Raw genomic sequence first — 13637 nt, forward strand, 5'->3', positions numbered from 1 at the left:
AATTACATTTTAAAATATATTCAAATAGAAAACTGTTATTTTAAATAGTAAAAAAAGTCATTTTACTGTGTGGTTCTTTGGATCAAATAAATGCAGGCTTGGTGAGCAGAAGAGACTTCTTTAAAAAACATAAAAAAATCTTACTTTTCAAAAACTTTTGTCTGGTAGTGTATGTATGTAATATATTTTAAGCTCACAGCATTTGCCTCTATCCTTTAGATAGAAGCATCATCATACCGGACAGTAGGGAGCACAATAAGACAGAGCAGCATCTGGCCCCTCCCACATCGCATCAGCCCCGCCCATAAGCAATCGACAGCACTAGTGCTGTCTCACTCCCATAAGCACAAGCGCAGGTACAGCATTCGTATGACAACACAAAAAACGCTTGGAGCCGAGCAAACAAACCGCTTGCTCTTTTAGTTCAGCCACTTTTATTGCTTCTAAACATGTTTGTCGTGTCTGCCAGTGCGAGTGCCTTTTAATTTGGTCTCATATTCGTTTAATATCCTTTGGTTGAGTTGCTGTGTCAGTTGTTAGCTACCTGTCCCGTTAGGTGTAGAAGGAAGGAAGAACCGCACACAGGAAACGTTCCGCGAAAGTTCACTTGCTGAACAGCTACGGGGCAAACGCGTCTAGAGAAGGTAAGAAAACTTCTTTCTTGCTTTAATTTTGTCATGTGCTCTTTTAAATGATTTGTTCAAATGGTCAAATGGTCAACAAACAGTTTAACTATTAATGTCTGGTAATGTAAGGCTATTGGTTTAATACAATCATTTATGTAATATTAATAGGCAGTCAGTTCATATTGCAAAGACGCAGAGGGTTATCTAATGTTGACAGGGTGCGGTGGGGGTCTTAAAAACGTCCTGCAATGGGAGTGAAAGAAAAAGTTTGAGGGGGTTTCATGGTTTTTAACATTTCAGTCACAACAAGAGTTCGGTAAACGCTTATTAATAACAGAAATCACGTTGTAACCATAGCAACGTTATGGCGTTTTCGCACTTTTCGTTAGGATTATCATTAGACTTCGTCTTTTTAGTAAAGATTTAGACATTAAAAATATGTCACAAAACTTTAACGGTTTGTTTTGAATGCCTTAAAGCTTAGCTTTTGCGTTTTGGTAACTAAGAAACGCGAAAGACATTTTACGTAGCCCGAACATAAACAGATATGTAACCCAGGACAAAGAAACCAGTCATAAGGGTAATTTTTTTTTAAAAAAAATTGAGACTTATACATCTGAAACCTGAAAAAATAAGATTTCCATTGATGTTGGGTTTGTTAGAATAGGACAATATTTGTCCGAGACCCAGCTATTTGAAAATCTGGAATCTGAGGGTGCAAAAAAATCTAAATACTGAGAAAGTCGCCTTTAAAGGTGTCCAGATGAAGTTCTTAGCAATGCATATTATTAATCAAAAATTACATTTGGATGTGTTTACTGTTGGAAATTTACGAAAAATCTTCATGGAACATGATCTTTACTTAATATCCCAATGATTTTTGGCATAAAAGCAAAATTGATCATTTTGACACAGTGTATTTTTGGCTATTGCTGCAAATATTACCCGTGCTACTTGGTTTTATGATCCAAGGTCACATGTTTCTTTGTGCATGTAATCATCCTATTCCCAGTAAATTAAGCATTTAGCATCTGCTCAAATTTGAGCAAAATATTTCAAGAAACCAGAATATTGGCTTACTTTGGTTTTGGCAATCAGGTTAATTATTTTACATGACACTTGGTCATTTTCTGACTAACACTAAAACGCTGAGTCAATCATTCATAGGAATGTTGTTGCAGGTCCAACAAAGGATGGTGATCCAGCAAAAATGTTTGAATTTGTTTTTTAAGCACTTTATATGATATAATCAGTACAATCATAACCTACATTACTGGTTTGTTGGTCTTGATAATCTTGCTTTGTTTAATCTTGTAATCTGCTTGACTTGTTAGATATCAATGCCGATTTTCCAGTTTAAGGGGTAGTTCACTAAAAAATGAAAACTGTCATCTTTTACTCACCCTCGGGTTGTTACAAACCTGTAGAAGTTTCTACTGTTGAACACAAAAGACTTTTTTAAGAATGTTGGTAACCAAACCACTGACGATAGTCATTGACTGCTGTTTTTTGCAATTTTCTTGATGGGACAGTGAAGATAGGACAGGAAGCAAGTGGGAGAGGGGAGAGGGGGGGTTGGTGGTATGGGATCGGGACAGGTCCATGAAGCAGGATTCAATCTCGGGACACCCGAAGTGCAACTGTGCCATATGTCAGCGTGCTGCCCACAAGGCTATTGGTGCCAACAGTCACTGACTGCCTTAATATGGTAAAAATAATATGGCGACCCTCAATGGTTTGGTTAACAACATTCTTTAAAATATCTTCTTTTGTATTCATCAGGTTTGCAACAACTTGAAAGTGAGTAAATGAGACAGAATTCTCCTTTTTTGGTGAACTTTCCCTTCAGAGTGAGTCACATTTGTGACCCTGGACCACAAAACCAGTCTTAAGTAGCACGGGTATATTTGTAGCAAAAGCCAAAAATACATTATTCTTTTATGCCAAAAAATCATTAGGGTATGTAGTAAAGATCATGTTCTATGAAGATGTTTTGTAAATAATTAGTAATATGCATTGCTAAGAACTTAATTTGGACAATTTTCTCAATATTTAGATTTTTTTGCATCCTTAGATTTCAGATTTTCAAGTAGTTTTATCTCAGCCAAATATTGCCCTATCATAACAAACTATACATCAACCATACATCAATATTTATTCAGCTATCAGGTGATCTATAAATCTCAATTTCAAAAAAATGGACCCTTATGACTGGTTTTGTGGTCCAGGGTCACATTTGTCATTTACGCCTTTTTTAAGCTAAATTCCAAAAGAACATTGTTTATTTTGGAATACTAATAGCATATTTTATGTTCAAACGTTTCCCCATTAGTGTGACACATCTAAATGCTATTAGAAACAAAACCAGACCAAAAGTTAAAAATGAACCCATTGTGGTTGCATGTTGCGAAATACACTCATCCTGGCTTTTATATGAGCTTTCATCTGCACTAAAGATCTGTTCACTGAGTAAAAAGAATCACTGTTGGCCATCTCTAAGGAAACAGTCTTCATTTTATCTAGCATGGCGGGAGTAACGATGAATTATCCCTCCTTATCGTAAGTGAGCCGGGTGATGCTGTGAGATGACCTATTATTATTGTCAGTCCTGTGGGAGCTGAGCCATGTGCTGTCTTTGATTAGTTCACACCCCCCTCCCACATGTCAAGGAATAATGGACGAGACTCTGAGACTCAAAGCACAGCGTTGCATCATTAGCGGTCCAAATGACGTCTACCCTCTTAAGAAGCCTGCATCTGATGAGGTGCGCTTTAATACTTGGGGATCTTTAATCTTCATTGCGTTTGACGTTGGGTGATTTTTAACTTGGTCATTACTGCAGAAATCTGTGATTATTTGATCAGCAAGGATTTCTTTACTAAATGGCAGCAGTTTAAATTAATTGTGAGGCTTTACTGGCTATCACATGTTTTACTAGTCTGCCAAATTTAGTTCATTTTGAAGCACAGGTTGAGGCAAAGCAGAGATGTAGTGTTTGATGATAAAGTACTGGCCTGTATCATATCATCAGTCAGTAAACAAATTGAGACTTACTGCTGCACATCTATTCATAGTTTTCACATGATGTTACACCCTTATAAGAACGCCCACCTGTAGGGCAAAACAAGGCTTTCCTCTTCTGCCTGCTAGTTATTTTTTTACCATGTTTGTGCTAAGTACTACCATACTGAGACTATGCTATTAAAAGACTAATTTTAGTATGCACCGAATTAATGATGCATGCTATATACAGCAAGTCGATGCGCCAAGAATATGAATGCAACACTTCAAAGGGGTAATTCACCCAAAAATGAAAAATCTGTCACTAATTACTCACCCTCATGTCATTCCAAACCCGTAAGGCCTTTTTTCATCTTCAGAACACAAATGAAGATGATAAAATCCAAGAGCTTTCTGACCATTTTCTGACCCCTTCTGAAAGTTAAAACTTGTAAACCTTTAGAGATAGACATGCTGATTTTTAAAAATAATTGTATAACAGCAAAATTTGTGGGGTAAAAACTACATGATGCTGAGAAGAAAATTCCACCAATCAGAGAGCTCGGCACTTTTGCAATGTTGTGATTTACCTTGTAGTTGGTTAGTTTGGCTTATAATGCTTTACAAAAACTTTTTTTTTAAAGTAATGGAAATAATCCAGAAGCGATGCAATATTTGGATATCTGCTTGAGTGAATCATCAATGGCCACGTACACACTGCAAGTTTTAGGAGTGACAACCGCATTTAAATTCGGGAATGAGTCCCATAATCTATCGTTCCATGTGTGTACAGAACAGCAGTCACTCTACATTTTGGTGTCTTGCGAGAGTGAATAAGAATTTAGTCGATTAGTATCTGCCTTTTTTGAATAAAGACCATTATTTTAACTAAAGTACCGCTGATACATGTGCTGTGTTTTGTTTATGCTCAGGAGGCTGCTTTAAAGAGCACTGTTGTGCAGTGTTGCCATGTCCTCATATTTACAAGCACTTTTAGGCTTGCTGCTTCGTATTAACTCACAAAGCTAGGCACTTTATGGAGTTAATAAAGTGGTCTATTGTGGATCTGAGATATATGATTCTTTTGGTGTTATAAAACAAAGTATTTGGATGTTTTAGTGTTGTTCAGTTTGGTTCCGTACACACTGCATAGAATTGTCACTGCCTGTATTTTTTGGGAGTTAATGTGGTTGTCACACCCGTATTTTAGTGAATTATGTGTGAAAAGAATAGTTTTAAGCAGTAAAAGGTGAACTGGCAACCAAATTTATCTGCAGCGTGTACATGGCCAATAAAGCCATACTACATTAAACAGTGTTAAACTCAACATTGATTCAAATATTAAGTCAATCTCTCTTCTAAATGCTGATCTTATTGTGAACATTTCTTTTATGCATATTTTTATTGTGGACTTTTTTCTCAGAATTCCGAGTTTGTATCTCGTAACCCTGACTTTTTCTTAAGAATTGTGAATTTCGCAAGCCTCACTTTTTTTCTCTCAGAATTGCAAGTTTGTATCTTGCAATCTTGACTTTTTTTCTCTGAATTGAGAGTTTGTATTTCGTAATCCTGACTTTTTTCCGCAGAATTGCGAGTTTGAATCTCGCAATCTTCATTTTTTTCCCTCAGAATAGCAAGTTTGTATCTCGTAATTCAGTTTTTTTTTTTTTTTATCAGAATACTGAGTTTGTGTCTCGTAATTCTGACATTTTTCTCAGAATAGTGAGTTTGTATCTCATAATCCTCATTTTTTTCTCAGGATTGCGAGTTTGTATCTCACAATCTTGATCTTTTTTTGCAGAATAGCTAGTTTGTATTTCATAATCCTGACTTTTTTCTCAGAATAATGGGTTTATATCTCGCAATCCTCATTTTTTTTTCTCAGAATTCCAAGTTTGTATCTCGCAATCTCGACTTTCTTTTGTCAGTATTGTGAGTTTGTATCTTGCAATCCTCATTTTTTTCTTACAATTGTTTTTGTATCTCACAATTTTTTTCCTTAGAATTGCAAGTTTATATCACAAGATTCTAAGATTATAAAGTTTGCAAGTTAAAGTCGCAATTGCCTTTTTCAATTTTTCATTCAGTGGTGGAAATGGGCTTCCATACTGTCCTGCTGTTTTTCGTGATTGAAGTAGTGCAGTGGGTGCTGTATATGGATCACAAGTGCCCAATACTTGCAGTTTGTTCGTATATTGTTTTTCTTCTTTTGACAGGCATTCAAAATACTTATGACTTCAAACACATGAGGAAATTGACAGGCCTGTGCTTTATTGTTCCATGGATGTTTTGTTATCAAAGTATCTGCACCAGTTACGAGACTGAAACTATTGGCCGTGAATTGTATGTTTATCATTCGGACAGATGGCACCTGTGCTTACTTCCTCTGGGATTTCAGGTGGCAAAGGAAGGGTTAAAGCTTTGATGGCCTTCGTTTCAGTTAGAACAATGTTCCCTCTGTGACTGCATGCCTTGAATGCCTTTGTCAGGTGCTGGTTTTCCAGGGAAATGTTTCAGCACCTACTGTATGATTAAAGTCTGATCCAGAATTGCTTTATTCTCGCTAGTTCACTGAACTTAATCACCAGGGGTTGTTGCAAACTACTCCATTAGGCCATTCTTGTGCTTTCGGCATTAGCATTCAAGAGGGCAGCGGGTTCAGCTGGATGGAGAACGTGCCAAGCTCAGCATCCCTCTGTTTGGAGTGAGTGAAGCCATCTGAGCACAGTATGTTTATCCTGGTTTGTTGTTCGTTTTGCTCTGTCCCTCGTGTGTAGGAGGTGTTGACTCCTTCATTTTGTCTCACTCTTTTAGATTTTTTTTTTTTTCAAAAATTGTTTTGTGGCAAAGCCTGTTTTTCATAAGAGGTTGTCCACTCGTTTTGTCTTTGCTTTAATTTGCATTAAGAATTGCTTTAGAACTAAAACAATATATATCCTGAAAATATCCTGTTTGAGTTCTACATTAAAACTTTGCTCATATTGCACATCATTTATTTATTTATTTATTTATTTATTTATTTAGTAAATCTAATAAGTGAAATTTATTCTTCTGACCATATTGAAACCCATTTTCAAATATCAGATTTTTAATCGAATGGATTGTTTTGGCTAGCATGCCAGAAAACATGCCAAATTTTGCTGCTTGTCTGAACAAAGCCTTAAAAGCCTCTCAAAACACAAATGGAGAAGCTTGGCATAGGAGTAAATTCTCACCAAAGATTGTCAATTGCAGGCAGTCAATTAGATGGGCAAGGAGGAATGATTACTTAAAGAACACCACTGAGTGGTGTTATGTCTTTAGCTCCATTACTCTCCTGAATAAATGATGGGGCATTAAATTAACCACATTTGATCTTTCAAAAATGGCGCTGTTCCACATTAGCACAATGATGTGTGGGGTGAGGTTGGGTGCCCTGTCATGTTTGATCTTTCTGCTCATAATTAAAACTATATTTTCTCTGATGTGCATAGATGAGAGAGAGAGAGATTTTGTTTAAACACAGCTGTTGTATGGACTAGTGTACAAACTGCATGTTATTTTTAATTTAGTACTGACCTGAATAAGGTGTTTCACATAAAATACGTTTACATGTAGTCCACAAGAAAAAATAATAGTTGAATTTATAAAAATGACACTGTTCTTAACTGATTCTTAATACTTTGTTTTTACCTGAATGATCCACAGCTGTGTATTTTTGTCTGGTGATAGTTGTTCATGAGTCCCTTGTTTGTCCTGAACAGTTAAACTGCTTGCCATTCTTCAGAAAAATCCTTCAGATTTTTTTGGTTTTTCAGCATTTTTGTGTAATTGAACCCTTTTTAACAATGACTGTATGATTTTGAAATCCATCTTTTGACACTGGGGACAACTGAGGGACTCATATGCAACTATTACAGGTTTTTCTGTTCAAAAGTTTTCTCCCCCCGGCTCTTAATGTATCGTTTTTCCTGCTGAAGCATCAGTGAGCATTTGAACCTTTTGTAATAGTTGCGTAAAGTCCCTCAGTTGTGCTCCGTGTCAAAAGATGGAGCTCAAAATCATACAGTCATTGTTGGAAAGGGTTCAAATACACAAAAATGCTGAAAAACCAAAGAATCTGTGGGACCTGAAGAATTTTTCTAAAGAACAGCAGGCAGTTTAACTGTTCAGGACAAACAAGCTACTCATGAACAGCCATCACTAAACTCAACTTCAACTTTTGAGTCCCTAAAAAGTTTTGACCTCAGCTGTACATTCTAATATGTCCAAATGGGAGAATTTCCAATATGTTAAAATGAGTTTGGTGGTTTTTTAAACCACTTTTGAGCAAACTTCATTTTGGTGATTGTTGCCCAGACTTATGTTGTGAAAAATATGTTGTATGTTGGAGCTCAGTCATAATTTTGGCTTTTGTTCATCTACTGTCTCACTTTTTTTCCCCAAAGTGCACCACCTGCTGCTTTTAATTAGTGCCAGAGAGTAACTAAAATATCCACAGACGCAGCCCAGCTCTCATCTGTGGCATTTTAAATCATAGACTGTCTTCAGTCAGGGAGGAAGGAGGCGTCTGAAAACACTATATTGCTAGACTTATAATTACACTGATGGGCATTTAGTGCTGTAAAACGTAGGTAGTTGGTCTGTGAGAAGTGCTTTGTGTCACTTGTCACAACTGCTAAATAATGCCTACTTTTAATTGGTTCCAGTTTACGGTGCTGAGCTTTGCTTTCTGAAACTAGCTGTCAGATAAATGAGTCTTAATCATAATTAGCGAGTAGTTGCGTGTTATTTTTTTATTATGGCATTTTAATTAAAGGCGGTGTATAATTTTCTTTCAGTTTTCTTAATAAGAAAGTCACGTTGTCCTGACAGTGAGTGTTTCTTCCAAAAGACATCAAGTGGAAAAGTGACAGCATCTAACGGCCATGTTCAAGGCTACATTAGCTTGTACAATAGAGGAAAGGAGCTATATTTAACTTAAATCTATTACAGTGTCTTCGATCAATCAGAACAAGGTCTTCCGGTAGATGCTCGTGGCTCAGCATTTTGTTGACTGTTTTTTTATTGAAGATGTCCTCTCCTTGGCCTGCAAAAACTTGTTTGCTTGATCTCTCCACCCAAGAGGACAGAGCCCTCAGTGAGTGAAAAATGAAAAAGGAAATTCACCGGACATTTGACCCAGTTCATACCCTCACCGATAATGAGCGGTTTATCATGATTATAATAGCTGTCACAGTATGGCAGTCTATTAGTCATTTAGTAGTAGGAAATGAAGGACTTGCTTATTTGTTTTTGATTGCCATGTGTCCCCAAACCAGCCTTTTAATTAATTTACATGGCAGAGACTGATTAAAGAAGGAACACTTCCAATTTAATTAGCCTTTTTTCCACTTTTAAAATCTATTCCCATTAATTCCCATTAAGCTCTTATCTATGAAATGAGTGTGAATGGCATGTAACAAATGAGGTACGGTCAGGTGGTTTGCATTATCGCAAAATAAACCCTGATAGGGTGATCAGAACCCTGACGGAAAGAGGAAATAATACATTTTCTTATTTATTCTTCATTACAACAATCAGTCAGTTTAGCGACTTGAGGTGGGCGATATGACGAAAATCTAATATCATGATATGAGTAATAATACGGTAACGTCATGATATATATATATATATTTTGCTTTAAATAAGCCCTTTGATATACATTTTTAATGCCATAGAAATTTCATAAAATTTCAAATATTAGCCAAAAAATAATAATAATAATAATAAAAAATATATATATATATATATATATATATATATATAGCTTGAGTTGTTTTATTTATTTATATATATATATGTATGTATGTATGTATGTATGTGTATATATATATATATATATATATATATATATATATATATATATATATATATATATATATATATATATATATATATATATAAAACAACTCAAGCTCACAAAAGACAAGTAAACAGTAGGCAATAGGAGCAACAGGACAAAACTAGAGTAGAACAAATAAAAAACAAGTGCTACATACATTGTAGTCAAAACACTGACTGCATATTCTTCTCTGTGTAAATAAAATGTGTTTTTCTTCTTAATAAAGTTGCAAAAGTGATTTAGTCAAGAGCAGTGAGAGATTTTCTTTTTCTGTTATTTGATTAACATGGAGGACAAACAGCAGCAATATCAGACTGCTGTCACTTTAAGAGCTGCCCGGATCCAATATACTGTTACACATGTGTTTTCTTTCTCAGCTGTTTGCTTTCACTTAAGACCTAGTATACTTACGAAAATGGAATTTTTGACACACAAGTGTGTGTATTTAACTGTTCAAGGCCTATAAAAATAACTGTTCAATACTCCTGCGCTCTTTGAGCACCGTCTTCACATGTGCGCACCCCTCTGAAGGCACTTGGAAACGTTTTTGTGACCATGTTGCACAGCAAAATTAAGTGAGCGTGTAATTGCAATAGAGACCATAGTCCAAAATCTCTACTGGTTAATCATGTCTACCGGTATGCAGTGTTTTCCACAGGATTTTGTGAGACTGTGGTTGGTGGACCTCAGTCAATCTAGGGGGGTGCGGGGGCTACTACAAGAACTAAACATATTTATAAAAAAAAAAATAAAAATCAAAAATATGTGAAATTAGAACCAACCACTGCATTTTAATCACAGTGCAAACAAAAATGAGCAGTTTATTTTATTTTATTTTATTTAGTTGAATTTGATTGTATCATTTCAACATTTAAATCAGAATCAGAATGGACTTTAGCTTTGTGAAATTATGCTGTAACCTGCATAAAACAAGAACAGTTTCATTCTCTGACAGCAGGTGGCGCTTATGGAACAGCAGTGATAAGAGGGGAAAATGCCATCAAAACTTCAAAGTCAGTTCCCTTCAGAAATACATCCCACCCCAGTATTTATATTTTTATTCCAAAAAAAAACAAAAAAAACACTGATTTTGCTCTGTCTGTACATTATTACGTCTATTAATTTTAGTCCTTGCTTGCAGGAGATAAACCTATGAGCTTTTATTTTGTCAGTGATTCAGTGGTAACCATAACATTTTATGGTCTAACACTTTAACACTTTAACACTTGATGGTCTAATGAGTTATGAGTAAAAATTCTGAAAATCTTTTAGAGCTCATAATTTGTTTAAAAAATATAACCTATTACACATTAATGAATAACTCAATATATATAAAATTATTTAATTTACAAGTATCATTGTTACTATGTGTGACAAACAATGCCGCTCTCCCACAACACATCATATTCTCACGCAGTGAAAAATACATTGCGGAGGAAACTCACAACATGCCGACAGACAAGACAGCAGGTTACTTATGGTATGAAACAAGGTCGTAGCTTTAAAATGTTGGCCTTTTAAAAAAAAAAATTAAACATTAAATACCATTTTGCAGCTCAATCGTGACAGATCACTGTATTACCTTATTAGATCAACTGAAACGTAAACCAATGATCTTTTCTTCTTTACTTAAAGCACAAAATAAACATGAATGAACATCAGAATGTATTTTTTCAACAGCGGAAAAAATATCAATACAAACGATTTTTCAAGTTTAATTCCACCTAAGTTAATCTACTATGATTGGTCAGATCGCCTGTCAATCAAGCTCTTTGCAAAGGGTCAAGGAATGAAGTATTTCAAAGAGCTATGTAGTAAATTAGATTATTAAAAATCCCATTACTGTGCAAAGCCGGTCAATAAATAATGCAGTTAGCTTTTACCTGCACTAACATTTTGCATAATAAATTAGAATCTGACAAATAAAACATGTGATTCGAAACGTGCCATATAGTTTGATTCATATTTAATGGTCCTCACAAATGATGTTGGATCTGGCTATATGACGTTATGACTTACGGTTATTGTTTTCTTGACAGTATGAAGTATTGTGGCCTCTTCTCTCTCTCTCCATACAATCTGATTGTGGTGACATTTTTGCTCTGTGCCAGTTTAGATTGCAGTCCCAATGCGTTCTCTTCAGGCTCATTTCATATCTGACATAATGTAATGACTTTTTAAAAATGTCTTGGAAGTTTATATGTCATTTGTGTCAGTTACTGGTCCAGAGCTTCACAAGCAACTTATTTTGCTGTCATGAGCTGCCTTAAAAAGGGTAGAAAACTCTGCATAAATACGCAGTTATAATGTTGCTATGTCTGCATTTTGGACCCTCTGAAATAACGGATTTCCACATCAGCATTTTGCAGCACTCATTAGCATTCTGAGCAGGCTGTGCTCTAAAGTCGGCACATCTTTTTTCATGCTAGAATCCTTGGGCGAAGTAGATCAATGTCTGAAATCAATCAAACATGGAGATTTTGCCAATGCTCTGTCACCAAGAATAGGCCTAATTGAGCTTGAGTGGTTTCTCCATAAATAATATAGCATCCCAGCATATTTTTAAAAAGCTCACAATCAGTGTACATAACTTTGTCAGATCTACCTGTGGCAGTAATGTTGACAAGGTCAGTATATCCTGGTCAGTATATCAGTCTTTTGCTATTTTTTTTTTTCCCCACGTTGGGCACCAGATATGCTGGTTGTTTAATTGTTTGGTGATTTAAAATGGTTTAACAGGTTAAATGTTCTCCATATGTCCTTGATTTATTTCTCTCTTATTTTTTGATTTCCTGAAGTTGCAAAATTCTTGGTCTTAGTATGTGTTTGGATAGTATACTGGATGAATTCCAAGTTCTTCTTGGAAGTTTTTTTTATATAGGCTACTAGTCCTTGAGAAGTAGCGTTGTTATAAAACTTTTGATAGGCAGAAGTAGCATGCGTTGCAGAACCACAGAAGTTTTTCGTTGTACAAAAAGAGCTAAAGCATCCTTTTTGGTTTGCTTAATAGGCAAAAAGTTTCTCCAACAATATTCTACGAACCACCCCAAATGTTATTTCACCGCCAGCTCCGCTGGTCTTCGTCTACTCGGACTCTGTCTGTGTTTATTTAGGTGTGCTGTGGAAGAGGTCAAGTCCGAACTGTTTGTGGTCTTTGTAAATTCCAGCCTGAAGTGTTTTAAAAAGTGTCTGTGAGCGTCTAATCTGTGCCATCACATTTACTCCCTCGATGTAAGGGAGTATTTCTACTCTGGCTTTGTGCAAGGTATTTGGCAGTTTTAAGCAAACAGATGGCGGCTGGAATATCTTTTAGTCGTTATAGAGAGAGTGAGTGAGTGGGGGGCCGCTGACACAGCATTGGAGCACTTCCATTTAGGAGGGAGTCAGACATAAACAACCTGCTAATATGAGTCAGGTCATGGCAGGGCCTGTATTATCTTCTTCATCAACACCCCTCTATTTAGTTTGTTATCCATGGTGCATCGTCTAGTCACTTACTATGGTTTAGTATTGAAATAAAAAAAAAATTCGTTTTAGACTGTTTAGATGCATGATTTAGACTAGTTAATTACCAGTTTGGCTGTTAAATTGTTTTTGTTATTGCCTTCAAGCTGAATCCTCATGCTAATCACAGTTATTTTCTCTGGTAATCAACAGTGCAAATTGTGTTGTGGATATGTGGATATTGTGTTCCAGTTCAGATTTTCAGAATATCAGATGCTTAAAGGGAATATTTTACATTATACAAGTAAAGACAAGCTTAAGAAAGCAATTTGTCTCCTCCTTTGGAAAAATGCAACACCTTTGTACTGTAAATCGATCAACTTTGACATCTTACCACTGAATAAAAACAAAATGTCCGCAACCTTTCCCTAAGGCAAAGAGGCATTTTTTTCATTTTCAGCAATTGTCTCTTTACTTGTCAAGGAATGATAGCGGTCATTTGTAATGCGTCATTTTAAGGAGCCTGAGGTTGCTTTGAATGTCTCATGGTGCAATGTCATGTCTTTCTTGAAAAGAAAAGAAATTAAGGTTTTTGAGATAAACATTCCAGGATTATTCACCCATTTAGTGGACTCCAGTGGGAACCAATGGATCCCAGCTGAGGAATCAAGGTCTTATCTAACGAAATGATTGGTCATTTAAAA

General features: G+C 35.8%; 1 protein-coding gene across 5 annotated transcripts in view; it reads left to right on the forward strand.

Annotated features, from left to right (window-relative positions):
* The first annotated feature begins 321 nt into the window (after window positions 1–321).
* Window positions 322–13637, forward strand: part of gdpd5b (glycerophosphodiester phosphodiesterase domain containing 5b) — a 55275-nt gene continuing 41959 nt past the window's right edge. For 3 of the 5 annotated variants that reach the window (XR_007829175.1, XM_051128933.1, XM_051128937.1), the window contains exon 1: window positions 322–644. The gene's annotated coding sequence lies outside the window, so the exon portion shown is untranslated. The remainder of the gene's footprint in view (window positions 645–13637) is intronic. The other 2 variants (XR_007829176.1, XM_051128934.1) reach the window with 1 other exon arrangement.

Source organism: Labeo rohita, chromosome 15 (genome assembly GCF_022985175.1).
Source record: "Labeo rohita strain BAU-BD-2019 chromosome 15, IGBB_LRoh.1.0, whole genome shotgun sequence".
Taxonomy (NCBI): domain Eukaryota; kingdom Metazoa; phylum Chordata; class Actinopteri; order Cypriniformes; family Cyprinidae; genus Labeo; species Labeo rohita.